A 13,831-nucleotide genomic window follows, 5' to 3' on the forward strand; every position below is an offset into this window, starting at 1 on the left:
GGGCATTGCTTGCGCATACTCAACGTCAATGCATTACGCCTTTAACTCGATTACATTACTTAGAAAGTCTAAATATCAAGGGTGGATTGTATTGTATAGGGTTAATCACATAGGGTTAATTATGATATTCTGACATTTACAGTGTGTTTCTGCTTCATGCCTCGTGGAATGTTGTTGATGCAGAGCGAGAGAGAGAGAGCGAGACCTTGATGCACACACCATCTTGTTTATGGGACGATCGGCGCCTCGAGGTCTCATGCTTTGTGGAAGAACAGCTGGGGCCTTACAGATTAGGAGTTGGCCATAAGCCACATGCACCCATGTTTGTTCAATAGTATAAAGGAACGGAACTGTCCAGTAGCTCTTTGAACTTCACCTGGGACCGTGATTCGCGAGCGGTGCCGGGACCCCCAAGGCTCCTGACCAGCCGTCGTTGTGGAGTTCCCAACGGGCCGAAGGCTGTGAGCTTTGTTGCATCTTATCATACTTCTCTTTTCTTCGTAAACTGTATTATGTTTCTTTTCTCTCAGTAAACGGTGTTTTATCTTTACTTCATTTGTCTTGTCTCTTATTTAACATTCATCCAGATCCCGAACCTGGATCTATTATTATCGATCCAAAACAGTCGGTGACTGCAGCGACTGTGGGCGCACAGGCTGGGATATTGTGGTTGAGGACCCGGTAGCCCACAGTGGTTCTCCACGAATTGTGCGGTTTCCTAACCGGCCAAAGTGGTGAGTTCATGTGGGTGGCTATCGGTCTCAACACTCCCTGTGTGACTAGGGAACCCAGGGCAATCTCCAGGTCTGCTTCTGCCTCCCTAAGGAAATTATACTGTTTTTGAGCCCAAAGTTTACCCCCAAGCTACCAGCAAGGGCCCCAATTATACCTGAGAGGTTGCTTAAATTTCACGCCTAAACTCGGGTGCACAATTGATTTTTGATGACTGCTTTTGTGCGATTTTGGTAGGCTGATCAACTGTAATGTGATCCCTTTGTGAGAATTTTGATGGGCTGAGTGAGCATTAGCATGATACAAGATCCCCAAAGGTGTTGATGGGGTTTCCGAATGGTGCTGTTCGAATATAATCAGGTCTTGATACTATCCATTCTGTGTTTTGCTGATGCCAGGGTTTTTCTGTATAGCCGTTTTAAGAACTATTAAAATATGTATGTATCTGAGTCCCCGTTAAGTGGGCTTTTGTTAGACTGCTAATGTCTCCCTGGAGCCCGCCTTCCAGGTGGATTAGTAGCCTTGTAAGGATTTAATTTCCCTATGCAGACCCAGCATACAATTTAAAATGTCCAACTCAATCTAAAAGGCCCTAGATTAGTCCAAAGGTGCCTAATAGGGAGATATTGCTGTCCACATTTCTCCTCCAAAAGTCTGACACTGTTCCCTTTTAAATTCCAAATACATGTCCATTGAGTCGGGGATCCCAGAATTTTGTGAATCCTACACTGCAGCACTATCTTTCTACGCATCTGGCCCCTTTCAGGCTTTAGCTGGTGACATCTGTGGTATCTCTCAGCACGTGACACACTACTCCATTCGACATGTGACTGAAGCCCTTTACGCTCGCAGGATGGACTTTATAAACTTCCCTATGACCAGGGAGGCACAGACCAGGAGGGCTTTGGGTTTCTCGAGAATAGCAAATTTCCCCAAGGTGCAGGGAGCAATAGACTGCCCGCACATCGCCCTGAAAGCACCTTTACAGAACACGGAGGTGTTTCGCAACCGAAAGGGATTTCACTCCCTAAATGTGCAGCTCATTGTCAACCACAACCAAATTATCGTCGCAGTTAACGTGAAATTTCCAGGCTGCATCCATGATGCACACACCCTGTGTGAGAGCACCGTGTCTGACCTGTTTGACAGTCAGCCATAAGGTCATGATTGGATGCTGGGGGATAAAGGATATGGCCTTCCCAGTTGGCTCATGACCCCCCTGCATAATCCTCTGACGGAAGCAGAGAAGCGTTACAATGAAAGCCACATCACTACACGCAATATCGTCAAAAAGATAATTGGATGCTCAAGCAGCGCTTCAGGTGCTTGGACCATTCTGGAGGCAGCCGACAGTACCACCCTGACTAGGTCGCTGAGTTTATTGTGGTGTGCATGCTGCATAACCGAGCTATAAGGAGAGGACAACAATTGCCAGATGGGGCTGCCGGTCTACCTCAGGAAGGATTGGAGGCGGAAGAGGCAGACGATGAGGAGCAGGAGGCTGGTGAGGACCTCAGGGAGGATAATCAGCCTGGTGATGAATCCTTGGTCCCAACCCCCCACCCCCCACTCCCTCTAAAGACTGCAAAAACCCGGTGGGAGTTATGCGGCCGCAAAGCTGTTGCGCCAGCAGCTCATAAATGAACACTTTGCATGAACTTACGTTGGGGACAGTCACCGTTACAGTTACGGTTATGGCAAAACAACAGTTGCGTTTGCATTGAGTTACGTTTAATCCTTGCCTGGTCTGGCCTGGCCATTGTTTTACAACAGTTGCATTCATGTTTTTCCTTAACCTATGTTATTAGAAGACACTGCACAACAATTGTAAAGTGAAATAATTTTTAAAAATTATATTAACAAGATTTATTAAATGTTTTAAAATAAAACCCACCCACCCACCCACCCAACCCACAGCCCAACAGTGAAACAACAATAACAATTTTAACAATATAGCACCTGCCGCCATGTTTCCCCCCCCAGATCCTGGTCCCCCCCGTGTCCTCGCCCCACCCACCCGTTTTGGTCCCGAGGTTGTACCGAGACAACGACGCTGGCGTATAGCGGGCAACCTCAAGACTTCCTGCCATGGTGGGGGTGATGGTGGCGCGATCGCCTGTTGGGGGGGGGGGGGGGTGTTGGAGGGGAAGACAAAGCTTGGGAATCGCCTTCCGAGTCAGAAGGAAGTGCTTCCTCCTGACACACTTGTGTGCTGGTGCTTGTGGTGTGTCGGATCACCTTGGGGTGCAGCGCCGTGTCCCGCCAACAACGCATGCCGAAGGCATCAATGGCGATGGTCTGTGCACGCAGCTCCATGAGCGTCTGCTCCGATACCTCCGCTTGGCGAGCAGACACCCGGGAGAAGTCCTGCGTGAAGGCCACAAACGCCTGGAGATGGTCGCAACTAATCGCGACAGTCTCCTCGCACAGTCTTGTCAAGCCCTCCATGCGATCGGCCAGGGTAGGTGTGTGCTCACCTCACTGACCCGACCTCCGTGAAGTCTGCGAGAACACTAATAAGCACCTTGGCATCGCCAGCTGCACGCCGCTTGGTCCCGCTACCTCTTCGTTCGAAACCAAACTCATGGCCGCAGGTCCCACAGTTTGAAGCACTTTGCTGATCGATGTTAGGGTCTTCCTCCTCCGTCTCCTCCGGCTCGGTAATCTCGTGCTCGTCCTCTTCATCCTCCTCCTCACCACCTGTGGTCATGAGCACCTCCAGCGGTGCTGGTGCTGTTGCTGGTGGCTCCATTTGTACCTCTGGTGCTGGGCAACCTGCAAAACACAATTAGAACAGAAGGGTGCACATGAAGCTTGCGCTTATGGGTCCCCACAAGCACCGTCGCTCTCTCCTCAATCTCCCATAGTTCTTGCAGCTGAGCAGGGCCACCTCCAGTGCGCCTCAACTCTCTCCTGTTGTTAGATAACGTCCTCTGCAAACGTGACAAGAGCATGGCATGAGCTAAGGTACTATTGTGGAAAGTCAACAGTTTCCAACGTTATATGCTAATAGGGTTTTATCCACAATTGATGCACAGTTATAACAAAGATCGTGTTTAGGAGCTAATGCTTGACACTTCATCTTTCTCGACTACAATCTCCATTGAAGTCGGCAATGACAATGACAGGAGCTAATGTACCAAAGTGTCCCAGGGCAGACAGGGAGCCAGGGCAGCTCTTCCCCCAGTCCATGACGGGTCAGTGTGTAAGTGACAGCAGCCAGAGAGACTTAATAAGGGCACAGGTTCATAGCCCTGTCTGGATCTTAGCAGGGAATGTATGTAAGAATAACAAGCTTAAATTCAATCCAGGAGATTAATTACAATTACAATTTGCATCATTACAATTTAAAATCCTACTTACTCTTGCCGAAGCAACCAGGCTGTTCCAGCACTTGCGGCACTGGTCGGAGCCCCTCGCCTCATGGGATGCCGAGGATACCACGTCGGCGATCTCGCCCCAGATTCCCCAATACGCCCAGGGTGGGGGTTTCCCTTTAGCACTCCGGGTTAATTGGGCCCACCAGGAGTGCACCTCCGCAATGAGGGCCTCGGTGGCCTCATCCGAGAATGGTTCGGCCCTCTTCCACCCCCCCTCCACATCACGTATGCTGTGATCTGAGTCAGATATTTTCAGTAAAACTGCTTTTTCTCTGCTTTATTTAAAGTGAACTTGTTCTTTCTCTGTATTATTTAAAGTGAACATGCTCTTTCTCTTTCTGTCCTCTCTCTATCTCTCTCATTCTCCCTCCCCCTCCCTTTGTCTTCTGCGCTTGTGTGTATGACCCCTGACCTCCAGAAATGCAGGAAAACCTGTCCACCAAAAGGAAACGCATGCGCAGAAGGCCGTTGCTAGGGAAGCTTTGCTTTCCACATCGCCGGGCCATCACTTCGCCCAATTCACATCGCCGGGCCATCCCTTCACCCATTTCACATCGCTGGACCATTCCTTCACCCATTTCACATCGCTGGGCCATCCCTTCACCCATTTCACATCGCCGGGCCATCCCTTCACCCATTTCACATCACTGGACCATCCCTTCACCCATTTCACATCGCTGGGCCATCGCTTCACCCATTTCACATCGCTGGGCCATCCCTTCACCCATTTCACATCGCTGGGCTATCCCTTCACCCATTTCACATCGCTGGGCCATCCCTTCACCCATTTCACATCGCTGGGCCATCCCTTCACCCATTTCACATCGCCGGACCATCTCTTCACCCATTTCACATCGCCGGACCATCCCTTCACCCATTTCACATCGCTGGGCCATCGCTTCACCCATTTCACATCGCTGGACCATCCCTTCACCCATTTCACATCGCTGGGCTATCCCTTCACCCATTTCACATCGCTGGGACATCCCTTCACCCATTTCACATCGCTGGGCCATCCCTTCACCCATTTCACATCGCCGGACCATCTCTTCACCCATTTCACATCGCTGGGCTATCCCTTCACCCATTTCACATCGCCGGACCATCTCTTCACCCATTTCACATCGCTGGACCATCACTTCACCCATTTCACATCGCTGGGCCATCCCTTCACCCATTTCACATCGCTGGACCATCTCTTCACCCATTTCACATCGCTGGGCCATCCCTTCACCCATTTCACATCGCTGGGCCATCCCTTCACCCATTTCACATCGCCGGGCCATCCCTTCACCCATTTCACATCGCTGGACCATCCCTTCACCCATTTCACATCGCTGCACCATCCCTTCACCCATTTCACATCGCCGGACCATCCCTTCACCCATTTCACATCGCCGGACCATCTCTTCACCCATTTCACATCGCTGGGCCATCGCTTCACCCATTTCACATCGCTGGACCATCCCTTCACCCATTTCACATCGCTGGGCTATCCCTTCACCCATTTCACATCGCAGGGCCATCCCTTCACCCATTTCACATCGCTGGGCTATCCCTTCACCCATTTCACATCGCTGGGCCATCCCTTCACCCATTTCACATCGCTGAGCCATCCCTTCACCCATTTCACATCGCTGGGCTATCCCTTCACCCATTTCACATCGCTGGGCCATCCCTTCACCCATTTCACATCGCTGGGCCATCCCTTCACCCATTTCACATCGCCGGACCATCTCTTCACCCATTTCACATCGCCGGACCATCCCTTCACCCATTTCACATCGCTGGGCCATCGCTTCACCCATTTCACATCGCTGGACCATCCCTTCACCCATTTCACATCGCTGGGCCATCCCTTCACCCATTTCACATCGCCGGACCATCTCTTCACCCATTTCACATCGCTGGGCTATCCCTTCACCCATTTCACATCGCCGGACCATCTCTTCACCCATTTCACATCGCTGGACCATCACTTCACCCATTTCACATCGCTGGGCCATCCCTTCACCCATTTCACATCGCTGGACCATCTCTTCACCCATTTCACATCGCTGGGCCATCCCTTCACCCATTTCACATCGCTGGGCCATCCCTTCACCCATTTCACATCGCCGGACCATCTCTTCACCCATTTCACATCGCTGGGCTATCCCTTCACCCATTTCACATCGCTGGACCATCTCTTCACCCATTTCACATCGCTGGGCCATCCCTTCACCCATTTCACATCGCTGGGCCATCTCTTCACCCATTTCACATCGCTGGACCATCACTTCACCCATTTCACATCGCTGGGCCATCCCTTCACCCATTTCACATCGCTGGACCATCTCTTCACCCATTTCACATCGCTGGACCATCCCTTCACCCATTTCACATCGCTGGGCCATCCCTTCACCCATTTCACATCGCCGGACCATCTCTTCACCCATTTCACATCGCCGGACCATCTCTTCACCCATTTCACATCGCCGGACCATCTCTTCACCCATTTCACATCGCTGGGCCATCACTTCACCCATTTCACATCGCCGGGCCATCCCTTCACCCATTTCACATCGCCGGGCCATCCCTTCACCCATTTCACATCGCCGGACCATCTCTTCACCCATTTCACATCGCCGGACCATCTCTTCACCCATTTCACATCGCTGGGCCATCACTTCACCCATTTCATATCGCCGGACCATCTCTTCACCCATTTCACATCGCCGGGCCATCCCTTCACCCATTTCACATCGCCGGACCATCTCTTCACCCATTTCACATCGCTGGACCATCACTTCACCCATTTCACATTGCTAGGCTATTGCTGAGCCAAAAGTCTTGGTCCTAAAAATGGGCGATGTTCCAGCGATCATGAAGGCTGACACATTGCTAAGGCTGGAACATCGCCCATTTTTTGGGTGATAGCCAGCAGAGTGGAAAGTCTAGCCCATGGTTTTCAACAGTCCCTGAGTGTACTGGAAAAATACAGAAACCGAATATCCACTCTCTAATAATAATAACATATTTTATTTATATAGCGCCTTTCACATAGTAAAACATCCCAAGGCGCTTCACAGCAGTGTTACAAAACAGAACAGATACATTTGACACCGAGCCACAAAAGGAGAAATTAGGGCAGATGACCAAAAGCTTGTTTAAAAAGGTAGATTTTAATGGGGGGATCTTAAAGGAGGAAAGTGAAGTAGAGAGGCGTGGAGGCTGGGGGAGAGAGTGCCAGAGCTTAGGGCCCAGGCAGCTGAAGGCACGGCCACCAATGGTTGAGCAGTTGTAATGAGGGATGTTCAAGAGGGCAGAATTTGAGGAGCACAGACATCTTGTGGACTTGTGAGGCTGAAAAAGATTACAGAGATAGGGAGGGGGCGAGGCCATGGAGGGATTTGTAAACAAGGATGAGAATTTTGAAATCGAGGTGTTGTTTAACCGGGAGCCAATGTAAGTCATCGAGCACAGGGGGTGATGGGTGATTGTGACTTGGTGCGAGTTAGGACATGGGCTGCCGAGTTTTGGATGACCTCAAGTTTACGTAGTGTAGAATGTGGAAGGCCAGCCAGGAGTGAGTTGGAGTAGTCAAGTCTAGAGGTAACAAAGGCATGACTGGATACAGTTAAAGGCCGATCACCTTTACTGTGTGTCAATAAAGTCTGTTCCGTATAATCCACCATGAAGTCTGGTGCTTACCCGAAATGTGTTGTGAGCCAGAGGAGAAAGGAGGTTGCTCAACAACTGCCACTGGGGTAATTGGTGGAAGGTCAGCCAGGCGGGGAGGTTTCATTCAGGGCGAAGGTGTCAGCATCCATCAGCCAGATTTCCATCCAGACCATGATATTGGTGCAATCATCCCCAACAAGCTGATGGATGGCAAGGGTCTTGTTCACATGTGAACGGACATTGTGGAGGGAGGTACGGAGAGGGGCAATGGCAGCTGATCCACTGGCAGAGTCCACAGGGTCAGCGTTGGGAGGGGTGAGTGGGACGGGAAGGTGGGATTAGCCCCCAGCTGGGTGGGAAGGTCAGTGAGAGAGTGAGGTGAGGCAGGGACCAGGTCCTCGGCAGAGGATGCCAGAGGGAAGCTGTGGGCTTATCTAAGAAAGAGTCAAACCTGGGATGGCAGCAGGAGAGCAGGGAGGTGGAGGGGTAGTGAAGGGTTGGAGAGGGATTTGGTGGTCGGGGGGGGGGGGGCAGAGTACCCGAGAGGGGAGAAATGAACGGAGGTATGACGACAGGAAAGAGAAAAGATAAAACGGGTCACTAAAGGGGAAATAGAAGTGAAGCAACATCCAAAACATGAAGCACGCAGAATCGGCCTGATTAGCTAGCAAGATTAGAAAGAAAGGGATTTATGTGGGTAGGGGGCAGGGTCGGGAGGGCAGGGGGCAGGGGGTGCAGAGGGCAGGGTTGGGGGGTGCAGGGGCCAGGTCAGGGGGCAGTGGGCAGGGCCTGGGGGGGCAGGGTTGGGGGGGGCAGGGTCGGGAGGACAGGGGGCAGGGTCGGGAGGGCAGGGTCGGGAGGATGGGGCAGGGTCGGGAGGACAGAGGGCAAGGTCAGGGGGCAGGGTCGAGAGGACAGAAGGCAGGGTCAGGGGCAGGACCGGGAGGACAGAGGGCAATGTCAAGGGGCAGGGTCGGGAGGACAGAGGGCAAGGTCAGGGGGCAGGGGCGGGAGGACAGGGGGCAGGGTCGGGTGTCAGGGGGCAGGGTCGGTGGCGGCAGGGGACAGGGTCGGGAGGACAGGGGGCAGGGTCGGGGGGGGGGCAGGGTCGGTGGCGGCAGGGGGTAGGGTCGGGAGGACAGGGGGCAGGGTCGGGGGGGGCATGGTTGGGGGGGGCATGGTCGGAGGGGCAGGGTTGGTGGCGGCAGGAGGCAGGGTCGGAGGATGGGCAGGATCGGGGGATGGGCAGGGATGGGGGATGGGCAGGGTAGGGGGGGCAGGGGGCAGGGTTGGGGGATGGGCAGGGTCGGGTGAGGGGCTGGGTCGGGGGGGCAGAGGGCAGGGTCGGGGGATGGGCAGGGTCGGGGAGCAGGGGGCAGGGTCGGGGATGGGCAGGGTCGGGTGGGGGGCAGAGTTGGGGGGTGGGCAGAGTCGGGTGAGGGGCAGGGTCGGAGGATGGGCAGGATCGGGGGATGGGCAGGGACAGGGCATGGGCAGGGTCGGGGGGGCAGGGGGCAGGGTCGGGGGATGGGCAGTGGCGGGTGAGGGGCTGGGTCGGGGGGGCAGGGTCAGGGGATAGGCAGGGACGGGGGAGGGGCAGGGTCTGGGGATGGGCAGGGTCGGGTGGGGGGCAGAGTTGGGGAATGGGCAGGGTCGGGTGAGGGGCAGGGTCGGAGGATGGGCAGGGTCGGGGGATGGGCAGGGTCGGGGGATGGCAGGGTCAGGGGATGGGCAGGGTCGGGGGATGGGCAGGGTCGGGGGATGGGCAGGGTCGGGGGATGGCAGGGTCGGGGGATGGGCATGGTCGGGGATGGGCAGGGTCGGGTGGGGGACAGGGTCGGGGGATGGGCAGGGTCGGGTGGGGGACAGGGTCGGGTGGGGGACAGGGTCGGGTGGGGGACAGGGTCGGGGGATGGGCAGGGTCGGGAGATGGGCAGGGTCGGGGGATGGCAGGGTCGGGGGATGGCAGGTTCGGGGGATGGGCAGGGTCGGGGGATGGCCAGGGTCAGGTGGCGGACAGGGTCGGGTGGGGGACAGGGTCGGGGGATGGGCAGGGTCGGGGGATGGCAGGGTCGGGGGGATGGCAGGTTCGGGTGATGGGCAGGGTCGGGGATGGGCAGGGTCGGGGGATGGGCAGGGTCGGGGATGGGCAGGGTCGGGTGGGGTGTAGGGTCGGGTGGGGGGCAGGGTCGGGGGATGGGCAGGGTCGGGTGGGGGCAGAGTTGGGGAATGGGCAGGGTCGGGTGAGGGGCAGGGTCGGAGGATGGGCAGGGTCGGGGGATGGGCAGGGTCGGGGGATGGGCAGGGTCGGGGGATGGGCAGGGTCGGGGGATGGCAGGGTCGGGGGATGGGCAGGGTCGGGGGATGGCAGGGTCGGGGGATGGCAGGGTCGGGGGATGGCAGGTTCGGGGGATGGGCAGGGTCGGGGGATGGGCAGGGTCAGGTGGGGGACAGGGTCGGGTGGGGGACAGGGTCGGGGGATGGGCAGGGTCGGGGGATGGGCAGGGTCAGGTGGGGGACAGGGTCGGGGGATGGGCAGGGTCGGGGGATGGGCAGGGTCGGGGGATGGGCAGGGTCAGGTGGGGGACAGGGTCGGGTGGGGGACAGGGTCGGGGGATGGGCAGGGTGGGGGGATGGCAGGTTCGGGGGATGGGCAGGGTCGGGGATGGGCAGGGTCGGGTGGGGTGTAGGGTCGGGTGGGGGGCAGGGTCGGGTGGGGGGCAGGGTCGGGGGGTGGGCAGGGTCGGGTGGGGTGTAGGGTCGGGTGGGGGGCAGGGTCGGGGGATGGGCAGGGTCGGGTGAGGGGCAGGGTCGGGGGATGGGCAGGGTCGGGTGGGGGGCAGGGTCGGGGGATGCACAGGGTCGGGTGGATGGCATGGTCGGGGGATGGGCAGGGTCGGGTGGGGGACAGGGTCGGGGGATGGGCAGGGTCGGGTGGATGGCAGGGTCGGGGGATGGGCAGGGTCGGGTGGGGGGCAGGGTCGGGGGTTGGGCAGGGTCGGGTGGGGTGTAGGGTCGGGTGGGGTGTAGGGTCGGGTGGATGGCAGGGTCGGGGGTTGGGCAGGGTCGGGGGTTGGGCAGGGTCGGGTGGGGTGTAGATTCGGGTGGGGGGCAGGGTCGGGGGATGGGCAGGGTCGGGTGGGGTGTAGGTTCGGGTGGGGGGCAGGGTCGGGGGATGGGCAGGGTCGGGTGGGGTGTAGGGTCGGGTGGATGGCAGGGTCGGGGGATGGGCAGGGTCGGGTGGGGGACAGGGTTGGGGGATGGGCAGGGTCGGGTGGGGGACAGGGTCGGGGGATGGGCAGGGTCGGGGGGTGGGCAGGGTCGGGTGGGGTGTAGGGTCGGGTGGGGGGCAGGGTCAGGGGATGGGCAGGGTCGGATGGGGTGTAGGGTCGGGTGGATGGCAGGGTCGGGGGATGGGCAGGGTCGGGTGGGGGACAGGGTTGGGGGATGGGCAGGGTCGGGTGGGGTGTAGGGTCGGGTGGATGGTAGGGTCGGGGGATGGGCAGGGTCGGGTGAGGGGCAGGGTTGGGGGATGGGCAGGGTCGGGTGAGGGGCAGGGTTGGGGGATGGGCAGGGTCGGGTGAGGGGCAGGGTTGGGGGATGGGCAGGGTCGGGTGGGGGACAGGGTCGGGGGATGGGCAGGGTCAGGGGGTGGGCAGGGTCGGGTGGGGTGTAGGGTCGGGTGGGGGGCAGGGTCAGGGGATGGGCAGGGTCGGATGGGGTGTAGGGTCGGGTGGATGGTAGGGTCGGGGATGGGCAGGGTCGGGTGGGGGGCAGGGTTGGGGGATGGGTAGGGTTGGGGCGGGGGGAACAGGTAACTTTAAACCTGCAGCATGAACTTGTATTTTGGGTAAAATACAGCCACCATTAGAGCCAGAGGAAGGTAAACACTGCAAGAGAAGGGAATGGGGGAGAATGGGCGAAGGATGGTAACGGATGGCCCAGGATAGAGCTGCACAACAAAGGAGCTCCAGAGAGGAATTAAATAGTGACAATGAAAGAGAGGAGTGAAGCAGAGTAAAAGAAATAGGGAGCGAGAGAGAGAGAGAGACCAATGGAGCTGTTTACAATGCCAGCTAACATGGGGGCCAGGAAGGGACGTTTGTTGGGAATCGAGTCGAGGGAGCAGGAGGTGCCTCTGATGGATGAGATGAGCTCGGAGAGGGAATGAGGTGGGATCGGGGAGAAATCAGAGAACGACATGAGTTCAGGGCTAGGGCAGGGGGAATCTCGGGGAAGGCCCACACACAGGCCCCGGGGTGGAGAGCGGGGAGCGGGGAGCATGGACCCTCACACAGGCCCTGGTGGAGCAGGCAGAAACTGAGTGGGATATTAAAGTGTATGGGGTGTGAGGGGGAGAGTGGGATTAGACTGGGTGGGATATTAAAGGGTATGGGGAGTGAGGGGAGAGTGGGATTAGACTGGTTGGGATATTAAAGTGCACGGGGAGTGAGGGGAGAGTGGGATTAGACTGGGTGGGATATTAAAGTGTATGGGGAGTGAGGGGGAGAGTGGGATTAGACTGGGTGGGATATTAAAGGGTATGGGGAGTGAGGGGAGAGTGGGATTAGACTGGGTGGGATATTTAAAGGGAATGGGGAATGAGGGGGAGAGTGGGATTAGACTGGGTGGGATAGTAAAGGGTATGGGGAGTGAGGGGAGAGTGGGATTAGACTGGGTGGGATATGAAAGAGTATGGGGAGTGAGGGGAAGAGTGGGATTAGACTAGGTGGGATATTAAAGGGTATGGGGAGTGAGGGGAGAGTGGGATTAGACTGGGTGGGATATTTAAAGGGTATGGGGAATGAGGGGGAGAGTGGGATTAGACTGGGTGGGATATTAAAGTGTATGGGGAGTGAGGGGAGAGTGGGATTAGAGTGGGTGGGATATTAAAGGGTATGGGGAGTGAGGGGGAGAGTGGGATTAGATTGGGTGGGATATTAAAGGGTATGGGGAGTGAGGGGAGAGTGGGATTAGACTGGTTGGGATATTAAAGTGCACGGGGAGTGAGGGGAGAGTGGGATTAGACTGGGTGGGATATTAAAGTGTATGGGGAGTGAGGGGGAGAGTGGGATTAGACTGGGTGGGAATTTAAAGGGTATGGGGAGTGAGGGGAGAGTGGGATTAGACTGGGTGGGATATTTAAAGGGTATGGGGAATGAGGGGGAGAGTGGGATTAGACTGGGTGGGATAGTAAAGGGTATGGGGAGTGAGGGGAGAGTGGGATTAGACTGGGTGGGATATTAAAGGGTATGGGGAGTGAGGGGGAGAGTGGGATTAGACTAGGTGGGATATTAAAGGGTATGGGGAGTGAGGGGGAGAGTGGGATTAGACTGGGTGGGATATTTAAAGATATGGCGAGTGAGGGGGAGAGTGGAATTAGACTGGGTGGGATATTAAAGGGTATGGGGAGTGAGGGGAGAGTGGGATTAGACTGGGTGGGATATTTAAAGGGTATGGGGAGTGAGGGGAGAGTGGGATTAGACTGGTTGGGATATTAAAGTGCACGGGGAGTGAGGGGAGAGTGGGATTAGACTGGGTGGGATATTAAAGTGTATGGGGAGTGAGGGGGAGAGTGGGATTAGACTGGGTGGGATATTAAAGGGTATGTGGAGTGAGGGGAGAGTGGGATTAGACTGGGTGGGATATATAAAGGGTATGGGGAATGAGGGGGAGAGTGGGATTAGACTGGGTGGGATAGTAAAGGGTATGGGGAGTGAGGGGAGAGTGGGATTAGATTGGGTGGGATATTAAAGGGTATGGGGAGTGAGGGGAGAGTGGGATTAGACTGGTTGGGATATTAAAGTGCACGGGGAGTGAGGGGAGAGTGGGATTAGACTGGGTGGGATATTAAAGTGTATGGGGAGTGAGGGGGAGAGTGGGATTAGACTGGGTGGGATATTAAAGGGTATGGGGAGTGAGGGGAGAGTGGGATTAGACTGGGTGGGATATTTAAAGGGTATGGGGAATGAGGGGGAGAGTGGGATTAGACTGGGTGGGATAGTAAAGGGTATGGGGAGTGAGGGGAGAGTGGGATTAGACTGGGTGGGATATTT

At 56.3% G+C, this 13,831-nt stretch overlaps 1 long non-coding RNA gene across 1 annotated transcript in view; it reads right to left on the reverse strand.

Moving 5' to 3' along the window:
* Nucleotides 1-2,766: 2,766 nt before the first annotated feature.
* LOC139230459 (uncharacterized) overlaps nt 2,767-13,831 on the reverse strand; it is a 63,700-nt gene continuing 52,635 nt past the window's right edge. The window contains exon 3 of the long non-coding RNA XR_011587930.1: nt 2,767-3,507. This is a non-coding gene — a long non-coding RNA (uncharacterized lncRNA). The remainder of the gene's footprint in view (nt 3,508-13,831) is intronic.

This window comes from Pristiophorus japonicus, chromosome 19, assembly GCF_044704955.1.
Source record: "Pristiophorus japonicus isolate sPriJap1 chromosome 19, sPriJap1.hap1, whole genome shotgun sequence".
NCBI classification, from domain to species: domain Eukaryota; kingdom Metazoa; phylum Chordata; class Chondrichthyes; family Pristiophoridae; genus Pristiophorus; species Pristiophorus japonicus.